We start from the raw sequence: 12,688 nt of genomic DNA, 5'->3' as shown, positions 1-12,688 counted from the left end.
GGTATCAGGGTGATGGTGGCCTCGTAGAATGAGTTGGGGAGTGTTCCTTCCTCTGCAATATTTTGGAAGAGTTTGAGAAGGATAGGTGTTAGCTCTTCTCTAAATGTCTGATAGAATTCACCTGTGAAGCCATCTGGTCCTGGGCTTTTGTTTGTTGGAAGACTTTTAATCACAGTTTCAATTTCATTACTTGTGATTGGTCTCTTCATATTTTCTGTTTCTTCCTGGTTCAGTCTTGGAAGATTATACCTTTCTAAAAATTTGTCCATTTCTTCCAGGTTGTCCATTTTATTGGCATAAAGTTGCTTGTAGTAGTCTCTTAGGATGCTTTGCATTTCTGCGGTGTCTGTTGTAACTTCTCCTTTTTCATTTCTGATTTTATTGATTTGAGTCCTCTCCCTCTTCTTCTTGATGAGTCTGGCTAATGGCTTATCAATTTTGTTTATCTTCTCAAAGAACCAACTTTTAGTTTTATTGATCTTTGCTATTGTTTTCTTTGTTTCTATTTCATTTATTTCTGCTCTGATCTTTATGATTTCTTTCCTTCTGTAACTTTGGGTTTTGTTTGTTCTTCTTTCTCTAGTTTCTTTAGGTGTAAGGTTAGATTGTTTACTTGAGATTTTTCTTGTTTCTTGAGATAGGCTTGTATAGCTATAAACTTCCCTCTTAGAACTGCTTTTGCTGCATCCCATAGGTTTTGGGTCATCGTGTTTTCATTGTCATTTGTCTCTAGGTATTTTTTGATTTCCTCTTTGATTTCTTCAGTGATCTCTTGGTTATTTACTAACGTATTGTTTAGCCTCCATGCGTTTGTCTTTTTTACGTTTTTTTCCCTGTAATTCATTTCTAATCTCATAGCGTTGTGGTCAGAAAAGATGCTTGATATGATTTCAATTTTCTTAAATTTACTGAGGCTTGATTTGTGACCCAAGATGTGATCTATCCTGGAGAATGTTCCGTGCGCACTTGAGAAGAACGTGTCATCTGCTGTTTTTGTATGGAATGTCCTATATATATCAATTAAATCTATCTGGTCTATTGTGTCATTTAAAGCTTCTGTTTCCTTATTTATTTTCATTTTGGATGATCTGTCCATTGGCGTAAGTGAGGTGTTAAAGTCCCCCACTATTATTGTGTTACTGTCGATTTCCTCTTTTATAGCTGTTAGCAGTTGCCTTATGTATTGAGGTGCTCCTATGTTGGGTGCATATATATTTATAATTGTTATATCTTCTTCTTGGATTGATCCCTTGATCATTAGGTAGTGTCCTTCCTTGTCTCTTGTAACATTCTTTATTTTAAAGTCTATTTTATCTGATATGAGTATAGCTACTCCAACTTTCTTTTGATTTCCATTTGCATGGACTATCTTTTTCCATCCCCTCACTTTCAGTCTGTATATGTCCCTAGGTCTAAAGTGGGTCTCTTGTAGACAACATATATATGGGTCTTGTTTTTGTATCCATTCAGCAAGCCTGTCTCTTTTGGTTGGAGCATTTAATCCATTCACCTTTAAGGTAATTATAGATATGTATGTTCCTATGACCATTTTCTTAATTGTTTTGGGTTTGTTTTTGTAGGTCCTTTTCTTCTCTGTGTTTCCCACTTAGAGAAGTTCCTTTAGTATTTGTTGCAGAGCTGGTTTGGTGGTGCTGAATTCTCTTAGCTTTTGCTTGTCTGTAAAGCTTTTGATTTCTCCATCAAATCTAAATGAGATCCTTGCCGGGTAGAGTAATCTTGGTTGTAGGTTCTTCCCTTTCATCACTTTAAGTATTTCATGCCACTCCCTTCTGGCTTGTAGAGTTTCTGCTGAGAAATCAGCTGTTAACCTTATGGGAGTTCCCTTGTATGTTATTTGTTGTTTTTCCCTTGCTGCTTTCAATAATTTTTCTTTGTCTTTAATTTTTGCCAATTTGATTACTATGTGTCTCGGCGTGTTTCTCCTTGGGTTTATCCTGTATGGGACTCTCTGTGCGTCCTGGACTTGGGTGGCTATTTCCTTTCCCATGTTAGGGAAGTTTTCGACTATAATCTCTTCAAATATTTTCTCTGGTCCTTTCTCTCTCTCTCTTCTCCTTCTGGGACCCCTATAATGCGAATGTTGCTGCGTTTAATGTTGTCCCAGAGGTCTCTTAGGCTGTCTTCATTTCTTTTCATTCTTTTTTCTTTAGTCTGTTCCGCAGCAGTGAATTCCACCATTCTGTCTTCCAGGTCACTTATCCGTTCTTCTGCCTCAGTTATTCTGCTATTGATTCCTTCTAGTGTAGTTTTTATTTCAGTTATTGTATTGGTCATCTCTGTTTGTTTGTTCTTTAATTCTTCTAGGTCTTTGTTAATCATTTCTTGCATCTTCTCGATCTTTGCCTCCATTCTTATTCCGAGGTCCTGGATCATCTTCACTATCATTATTCTGAATTCTTTTTCTGGAAGGTTGCCTATCTCCACTTCATTTAGTTGTTTTTCTGGGGTTTTTTCTTGTTCCTTCATCTGGTACATAGCCCTCTGCCTTTTCATCTTGTCTATCTTTCTGTGAATGTGGTTTTTGTTCCACAGGCTGCAGGATTGTAGTTTTTCTTGCTTCTGCTGTCTGCCCTCTGGTGGTTGAGGCTATCTAAGAGGCTTGATGGGAGGCTCTGGTGGTGGGTAGAGCTGACTGTTGCTGTGGCGGTCAGAGCTCAGTAAAACTTTAATCCACTTGACTGTTGATGGGTGGGGCTGGGTTCCCTCCCTGTTGGTTGTTTTGCCTGAGGCAACCCAACACTGGAGCCTACCTGGGCTCTTTGGTGGAGTTAATGACAGACTCTGGGAGGGCTCACACCAAGGAGTACTTCCCAGAACTTCTGCCACCAGTGTCCTTGTCCCCAGGGTGAAACAGAGCCACCCCCCATCTCTGCAGAAGACCTTCCAACACTAGCAGGTAGGTCTGGTTCAGTCTCCCCCAGGGTCACTGCTCCTTCCCCTGGGTCCCGATGCACACACTATTTTGTGTGCACCCTCCAAGAGTGGGGTCTCTGTTTCCCCCAGTCCTGTTGAAGTCCTGCAATCAATTCCCACTAGGCTTCATAGTCTGATTCTCTAGGAATTCCTCCTCCCGTTGCTGGACCCCCAGGTTGGGAAGCCTGACGTGGGGCTCAGAACCTTCACTCCAGTGGGTGGACTTCTGTGGTATAAGTGTTCGCCAGTCTGTGAGTCACCCACCCACCAGTTATGGGATTTGATTTTACTCTGATTGCGCCCCTCCTACCGTCTCATTGTGGCTTCTCCTTTGTCTTTGGATGTGGGGTATCTTTTTTGGTGAGTTCCAGTGTCTTCCTGTTGATGATTGTCCAGCAGCCAGTTGTGATTCTGGTGTTCTCGCAAGAGGGAGTGAGAGCACGTCTTTCTACTCCGCCATCTTGGTTCCTTCCAGCCATTCCCCTAGACATTGTTCTTGTTTAATGCTTACAGAACCTCTGTGAGGTGATACTATTAATATCCCTGTTTCACAGATGAGAAAACTGGTCCAAAGAGGGATTAAGTACCTTGCCCAAGATTTACACACCTGTTAAACTGGGATTTGAACCCTGGTGTCCTGGCGCTAGAGTCTGTTCTCTTAACAATTATGCTAGATGTAAGATCTCAATAAAATAATATGTGAAATCTGTGAAAACTATAAAGTACTACCTAATGCTTTCATCACAACCTTACCTGTAAACTGGTCAGTGTTTCAATGCACACTGTCTAGTCTGTGCCACAGTGTTGTGTCTTCAGAAGCCTCAGGCTGCTGTCATAGTCATCATAGTCTAACCCTGGCCTTGGCCTTGGCCATTACTCACCACCCAGCACTGCCAGCTCAGGGTAGAGGTGCAAAGTCCTAGCAGCTCCCTCTCACAGTTCTTGAGCAACACACCCTTCCTTATTAAGACACAATCTCCTGTTACTGATCCCCTAAGTGTCAGGGACCCCTCAATGGGTCCTCTGCCTAGAGTCACAAATGTCAGTTGAATGAGACCAGGTTCGACATAGCAGAGCATAAACTTTATTCATTGATCAAGGAATGGAGAAAGGAGAGCTCATGTTCTAAAGATACCTTCTCCCTGAAGGGAGCAGAGTAAGGGATTTTAAGGGTTAGGAGACAGATAGGTCATTAGGGCTTGAAGAAAGGGGTGGAGATTTTCAGGGGCAGCCAAGGCATGCACAATCTTCCATGGTCCTTTGCACATGGCACAGATTGTGCCTAGCAGAGTACAAATGCCCCCTTTGAGCAGAGATCATAGCATGGTAATGAAGCAAAGGTAACTTTTGGACACTTCCAGGTTTCATCCGCGCACGCTTCTTCTTATGGTCAAGTCAGAACCGGTTTGGGGGAGTTCACCACTATATATCTCTCAAAGCATGTATCTCTCAAAGTACAGCTGCAAAACATCTCTGCCAAATGCCAGGTACTTTTGAAATGAACGAAAAGATAAATCACGCCAAGTGTCCTTCAGCTCTCAGGGGCTGGTATGGAAACAGAGAGATAAATCAAGTCACAGGTCCTTCAGGTTTTAGGAGCTGGTATGGGTGACACCACTGCTACTCAGCCATAAGAAAGAATGAAATTTTGCCACTTGCAACAGCATGGATTAACCTGGAGGGTATTACGCTTAGTGAAATAAGTCAGACAGAGAAAGACAAATACTGTATTACATCACTTACATGTGGAATCTAAAAAATACAACAAACCAGTAAATATAACAAAAAGAAATAGACTCACAGATATTGAGAACAAACTAGTGGTTACCAGTGGGGAGAGGGAAGGGGGGAGGGCCAAGATAGGGGTAGGGGATTCAGAGATAAAATAAATAAGCTACAAGGACATATTGTACAGCATAGGGAGTATAGCCAATATTTTATAATAACTATAAATGGAGTATAACCTTTAAAAATTGTGAATCACTATGTTGTACACATGAAACTTATGTAATATTGTAAATCAACTATACCTCAATTTAAAAAAAAAAGACACAATCCATTAAAAAAAAAACCTCTTCTTTTACTTAGGCTTCCTGGCTGCCCAAAAGAAAAGGCCTGTTGGAAAGAAGGAAATGATTCAGCGGTCTAAATGGTAAGGCCAGAAGAATAAGTAACTATAAAAGTATAAATCAGGCCACCAAATGGTCAGGAGCTATATAGCTTGGCCCCAGAATAAAGGCATTATGCTCTAGTTAAAACATTATGAGAGATTAAAAAAAAAACAACAATACATTATGAGAAAATTAGTTATAAAAATAGTTTCTCACTTATGGCACTAAAAAAGAAATGAAAAATAGCAGATCATGGTATGGATACCTCATATATAAAAAAATACAAAGAATCGCCATTAATTTGCTTGCCTTAATCAGGCTTGTGTTTGTTAGAAACAAATATAAATAAAAAATATTTTTAAATAAAAGTAAATATCTGGGGCCTTACATCTAGGCAATTCTTTTACTAGGAATTGTATACAGTACAATGAGAGAAAGGGGAATAGTCTCTAAGACACAGTAAATTAGGCTTAAAAAAAATCAAGTTTAGAAGCATGTGTACACTGCCACCATTTGTAGTCTTTAATAAAAAAGTATTTGTGCTTACATAGATGTGTATACTTGTACATGCATAGACTATCTCTGGAAGGATAACAAAAAAATTGGTAATAGTTGTTGCCTTTGGGACAAGGAACTGAGTGACTGGGGTACAGAGGTTGGAGAAAGATTAATTTTTTACCTTTTTAAATTTTGTGCCTTTGCATTCATTAGCAATTAATTAATTAGAGATATGCATATATTGCTCATGAGACTGCCATAGAATAACTAAGTTAATGGTTGGTTACCTCTTATGGGTTCACTGGAGACTTCCTTCAATAAGAACAGTTTTATAGTTGACATAGTGCTTGAAAACAATTTATCTTAGGTAATTAAAGCATTCCTCTTGAAATCTTTTTACTCTCCATTTAGTAAACCATTTCCTTATAGGTATTTCAAAGGGATGCTTTAATCAAGTGGTTCTCAAAGTGTGGTCCATGGGCCTCTGGAAGTTGCTGAGACCCTTTCAGGGGATTTGCCAGGTCAAAACAAATTTCAAAATAATACTAGGATATTATGTGTCTTTTTAACTGTATTGACATTTGTACAGATGATGCAAAAGTAATGAAGGGAGGACTAAAACTGCTGATGCCTTAGCACTATTTGAGACAGTGGACCAAACTGTGCTAGTCTAGTTGGCATTTTATTCTTCACAGCCACATGGCAGCAGTGTAATGGAAGTACACATAAAGCACTTCTGCTGCATACCAAGATACGATGATTGGTTCAAGGAAAAGTCTTGGTTTGTGTAGTGAGCTGAACTAGCTGCCTTTTTCATGGAACATAGCTTTCACTTGAAAGAATGACTGATAAACTAATTATTCCAAATTGGGTATATGACAGATATTTTCTTGAAAATGAGGAAGTGAATCTGTCACTTCTCCAGGAAAACAGCTGACAGTATTTATTGCCAAAGAGAAAATCTGAGCTTTCAAGCAAAGAATAGAATTCTAGAAAACTTATGTCTACCACTATGAGATTGACTATCTCCCAGTACTTAGACTTTTCTGATGAGATCAGCAGTGACATAAATAATTGTAATATTTTTCATATTATATAAGTAAATATGTCAACATTTAAACTACCACTTGTCAAGAAAATCAGGGAATTCCCTGATGGTCCAGTGGTTAAGACTTGGCGCTTTCACTGTTGAGGGCGCAGTTTCAGTCCCTGGTCGGGAAACTAAGATCCTGCATCCCGAAAGCTGAGCGGCCAAAAAAAAAAAAAAGAAAATCAGCAATTATCTGAAAAGAATATTAAAATACCCCTTTCTTTTCCAATTACATATGTGTGTAAACTGGATTTTTGTTAATGTACACTTTAACCAGAACAACATATAACAGCAAACTTAATACAGAAGCAAATATAAGAATTCAGCTGTCTTCTATTAAACCAGACATTAAAGAGATTTGCAAAATATGTATAACATGCCACTCTTCTTATTTTTGTTTTGGAAAGTATATTTATTTTATATGTTAGCATGTAACAGGCTTATTTTTTTTAATAAATTAAGAGACAAGTTTTTTTTTTATTGAAGTATAGTTGACTTACAATATTATATTAGTTTCAGGCATAAAACATAGTGATTCAATATTTTTATAGGTTATACTCCATTTAAAATTATTACAAAATAATGGCTATATTTCCCCGTGCTATACAATATATCCTTGTTGCTTATTTATTTTATACATAGTTTGTATCTCCTAATCCTATACCCCTATTTTGCCCCTCCGTCCTTCCTTCTCTCCACTAGTAACCAGTGGTTTGTTCTCTGTATCTGTGAGTCTGTTTCTGGTTTGTTATATACATTCATTTGTTTTATTTTCTGGACTCCACACATCAGTGATGTAGTACAGTATTTGTCTTTCTCTGTCTGACTTGTTTCACTAAGCATAATACCTTCTAGGTCCATCCATGTTGTTGCAAATGGCAGAATTTCATTCTTTTTATGGCTGAGTAGTATTCCATTGTATATACATACCACACCTTCTTTATCCATTCATCTGTTGATGGACACTTAGGTTGTGAAATAAGTATTTTTAAAATTCTTTTTAAATGTTTTAATTTCTAATACAGTAAGTATCAATAGATAAAATCCACATTCACCAAAATTGCCCTCAATTTTTAGGAGTATAAAGGTGTCAAAAGTCCAAAAACTTTGAGAATTATTGCTTCATTCTGAATGTCACAAAATTTAATTAATAGCAATTACATAGTGTTCATTGTGTGGCAGCTAATAGCACTCTCACCTCAGCAAGAGGAGTCCTTGCTATATGGGACTAGAAGCTCGCCTGCAAGAAGGTAGGGCATCTTCTGAAAGGTATCTGTGCTTTAAAATATAAGTATAGTTGTAGGGGTGGATTAAACACCCATCTTCTAGGAAGAGACACGTTTTAAATTGATACATTTTCATTAGAGTACTTCCGTTCCATTTTATTTCTGATATGGCCCCCTTTCAAAGAAGCCATCTACTTCCATGTGAGAATCATAGAGTTGAATGGGATCTTAAAGATCATCTAGTCTACCTTTAACTTTTAGGAAACTGTAACCCAGAGAGAGGTTGCCAGCAAGTCAGGGCCAGAGCTGGGGTTAGAGTCCGGCAGCAGGCTCCCCACCCAGCACTCCTTCAACTGTATCATGTGGAGGACTTGGAGCTCTGGATCTCTGTGTTACTCATCATCTTTTCCCATCACCTACCTCTACCAAAGATGTTTAAATGTTTCTGGTAAGAGAAAAGATTTGGAGAAGAGAGAACCTGACTCTCTTAACTTGAAGCGTTTCTTCCAACGTGTCCTTTAATAGAAGTGTTTTCACTAACTTATTAATGCATATATTTGGGTATGTGCCAGGCACTGGACTAGGTACTACAAATGAAAGATAGTTGACTCCAGACCATAAGCAGACAGACAGTTCCAATAGTATGTAGTAATTGCTTTCAAGGATCCATTTACAAAATGCAATTTCTGGCTACTCTGATTAGCCCGACTCCCAGCTTCCAGCCCTAGAATACAACATTTCCTGGCCCAAGCAGATTTTCTCTTCACATCACATGTTCTCCTTGGGATAACTCGTCTTTTTTCCAATGGCCTTTGTTATCCCTTCTCTAACCGTGACTTTTTTTCCAGCTTTACTGTGATATAATTGACATTTAACATTGTATAAGTTTAAGCTATGTAATGTGATGACTTGACATACATTTGTATTGCAAAATGTTTACCACAATAAAGTTAGTTAGCACATCCTTCACCTCACATAATTACCATTTGATTTTTCTTGTTGTTGTTATAGTGAGAACATTAAAGCTCTACTGTCATAGCAACTTTCAAGTATACAGTGCAGTGTTGTTAACTACAGTCACTGTGCTGCATATTTGCTCCCCAGAGCTTATTCATCCTAAAACTGCAAGTTTATACTCTTTGACCAGCATCTCTCCACTCCCCCATCCCTCAGCTCCTGGCAACCACCATTCTGTTCTCTGTTTCTATGAGTTTGATGTTTTTAGATTCCACGTATAAGTGAGATCATACAGTTTTGTCTTTCTCTGTCTGACTTATTTCATTTAGCACACTGCCTTCACGGTCCATACATGTTGTTGCAAATGGCAGGATTTTTTTCTTTATTTATGGTGATTCCATTATATGTATATATATCACATTTTCCATTATATGTATTCCATTATATGTATGTTCCATTATATGTAGATATATATATCACATTTTCTTTATCCATTCATCCGTCGATGGACACGTATGTTGTTTCCATGTCTTCACTATTGTAAATAGTGCTGCAATGAACGTGGGGGTGCAGATATCTTTTTGAGATCATGATTTCATCTCCTTCAGTGGGATTGCTGGATCATACAGCAGTTCTATTTTTAATGTTTTGAGGAACCTCCACACTGTTTTCCATAGTGGCTGCACCAGTTTACATTCCCCCCAACAGAGCACATTCTCCGCCTCCTCACCAGCATTTGTTATCTCTTATTTTTTTGATAATAGCCATTCTAACAGATGTGATGTGCTATTTCAGTGTGGTTTTCAACAGTGACTTTTTAAAATATATGTTTGTTCTTCTTTGGTCTCTTTCCTGACCTCCACTTTTGTGTTTTCAGTTAGTGATTATCCTCACTGTGTCCAAAGTGGAACTACCCATTTTCCTCTCCCACACTTACTTGGGCCACCCACTCACCTGCTAGAAAAGCTGGGGGGCTATTGCCTCCAGCTCCGTGACCCCGCACTGCACATGCAGCCGGCTAGTGCGTCCCAGAGACTTGCCTTCACGATTGCTCTGGAGCCCATTCTCCTCGCTGCCTTGCTGCGGGCTTGGCCTCCTCTCTCGGAGGACTGCTCTTCTCCCACTTCTGCTCTTTATCTTCTCTAATCTCTTTCCCACAGAGCCTCTACATCATTAGCAGTGATTTTTTTTTCAGATTATAGAAAACTTTGGAAAATATAGAAAAAATTAGAAAGAAGAAAACAAATGTCACTCATAATTCTTCCATCTAAACATAACTAACCCTAGTCCTGTTTCTATGGGGATTTTGCAGAGACCTGTGTTAACACACTTCTTTCTCCCCAGATTGTTTATCATACTATATATACAGGTTTGTAGCCTGCTTTATTTTGCTTAACATTGTATTGTGAACATTTTCCCATAGCATAAAAACTATTTGAAACATTTTATGCTTTGTAATAATTTTATTACAGCCCATAATTTGTTTAACTGTTCTTTTGTTGGAGATTTACATTATTTCCAGTTAGAGTGTATTTATCAAATGCATGTTTGATCATGTTCCTCCCTACTTAAAATCAGTGGCATCCAGTCCCTGATAGGACAGAGCCCAAGGTTTTCACATGGCTACGAGACCTTCACCCCATCTGCTTCCCTCCTGTTCCCCTACATTCTCTCCGTGAAGCCTTGACTCCATTCTTACCAACACTCCCTTCTCCCCACCTCCCCTTTCTGCTCCTAACTATTCTTCAAGACCTACCTCAAGCTTAGTCTCCTCTCTGGTCTTCCTTGACCTCCTTCAATCAGAATAAGTTTTGTTTCTTTTCCTATAACTCTATGTAGTATTTTGTAGATATGATGATTATTTTCTTTTGCATTATTTTTCATGCTTAAAAATATGGTAGTAATACAAAGTCATTATCTTATATTGAAACCATACATTTTTCCATATAGAGTGAAAAGAAGTTCATCTCCACCCCTTATTCCACTTCTTTCCCATAAGTAACCACTATTAGCAGGATTTTGTTATGTTTTTATCTGTATCCCTTTTCAGATCATGAGCTCTCCAGGCCAGGGTTCTTTGTGTCCAAGTGTCTAACAGGAAGCTGGGCACACAACAGGCCCACAGCCTGTCTGAGGGACTGAGTGCCTGGAGAGCAGTAGAGCTTACGGAGATGTGGGGAGGAGTGATCATGTGCCTCTGTGGTCAGGTGACCTCACTGCTTTCTGTCTTTCCATCGGTGCCATTTCTAAGGGTTTATGAACAGCTTCCAGAAGTACAGAAAAAGAGAGAAGAGGAGAAGAGGAGATTGGAATATAAGTCATACCGGCTGCGAGCCCAGCTATATAAAAAGGTCAGTCAGTCCTAGAGTAGGATTGATGAGATTTATCAGGGGAAAGAGAAATTGAGAAAAACACATCTTACCTGTTTGAATTAACCACATTTGGAGAGTGAACTTAAGCTCATAATGCATTGTACCACTACTAAAATTTAGAAGATAAAAGCACCTGTAACTAGACTTCAAATCTGAAAATCTAGAAAGGCAAATCTAAAAAAGGCATCTTCCAGGGACTTCTGTGGTGGTCCAGTGGTTAAGACTCAATGCTTCCACTGCAGGGGGCACAGGTTTGATCCCTGGCCAGAGAACTAAGATCCCACATGCCGCACGGCACGGCCAAAAAAAAAATTGTTTTAATGTTTTAAAATTGTTTAATAAATAAATAAATAAGGCACCTTCCAGGCATACATTTGGAATGAAACCAAATTTCATACTTGGGTGTCAGTTTAGATGCCATGCTGGAAATGCCCACATCTTTCAGAACTGATGAGTTTTCATCCAAGTCCCAAATGATAGTTTTATGCCCCTTATGGGTGAATTATATACCACTAGAACTTTTTAAATAAATTGGAAAATGTCCAAGTGTAGCATACAAGTTGGCAGTTTGGGTACTCAGAGCCTTGAAGCCACTACCATTTCCTGCCCACAGCCCCAGTAGAATCAGTGGTACTGCAAGTCCCAGAACCTCACAGGCCAGGGGACTTGCTACCAATTAATTCCTTGAGAAAGCAGATGGGTTACTATGCCTGAAGGCCAGATCCTCCAGTGTTCTCATTTCTTTCCCAACCCCCTCGCTTCACCCCCAGAGGACTCCGAAAGTCAGAAACCAAGAGACGAGTTCATACCAGACCGATGTGGGATTGGAGAGCTGCTTCTGGAGCGCATACCGCAGCTCAGGCTGGGCTCCCTCAAGTGGGGACGCCCCAGGCACTACATGACCTGTCTGGTGTGTCAGCATCACAAGGCCAGGCCTCTTATTGTGCTTGTGTGTTTGTGAACTGATGGATGGATTAGTCTATCAGGATTATATTAATATATTTCTGTATAGACTACAGATCATCTTCCCTAAACACTTCAGGAAGTATTTTTTGTATAATTACCATAGTTTCTGTAGCTGGGAAAGATAAACAAGATTTGGGGAGAACAACACTGGTCTCTTCAGCAGCATGTCTGGGGTGAGGAGTGGCTGTCTGCCTCTAGTGGCAAGAGTATCTAACTTCTTTCCTGCCCTTCTTTTCTTCCACAGAAAGTGACCAATCAACTCTTGGGGAGAAAAGTTCCTTGGAACTGACATAAGAGTATTTTCCTCAGAGCCTTGGAATTTTATTTTATCAGCCTGGAGGAGCACAATCCTTACTTTTATGAGTCTGGTTTAATAAAACTTATCTTGTTGTCCATGTGTAATTTAGAAGTAGTAACCTTCTAAAGAGTCTTGGGTAGAATGAGGACTAAGATTATTAATGGTTTAGGAGCAATACTTTCTCCACAGTGGCCTTACCCACAGGGATGTTTGTTACAATGGTATTATCTTAATTC

The 12,688-nt window shown here is 39.2% G+C and overlaps 1 protein-coding gene and 1 long non-coding RNA gene across 4 annotated transcripts in view; one reads left to right on the top strand and one right to left on the bottom strand.

The window, feature by feature from the left end:
* LOC309643963 (RNA/RNP complex-1-interacting phosphatase-like) overlaps positions 1–12,688 on the bottom strand; it is a 162,886-nt gene that overhangs the window by 80,165 nt on the left and 70,033 nt on the right. The window lies entirely within an intron of this gene.
* On the top strand, positions 1,638–12,556 carry LOC309643976. The gene is made up of 3 exons (XR_014254170.1): positions 1,638–5,086; positions 11,068–11,167; positions 12,399–12,556. It is a non-coding gene; the product is annotated as an uncharacterized lncRNA (long non-coding RNA).

The sequence above is a fragment of the Balaenoptera physalus genome (assembly GCF_965194825.1).
Source record: "Balaenoptera physalus genome assembly, chromosome: 15".
Lineage (NCBI taxonomy): Eukaryota > Metazoa > Chordata > Mammalia > Artiodactyla > Balaenopteridae > Balaenoptera > Balaenoptera physalus.
This window is presented reverse-complemented; position numbering and strand designations above follow the sequence as displayed.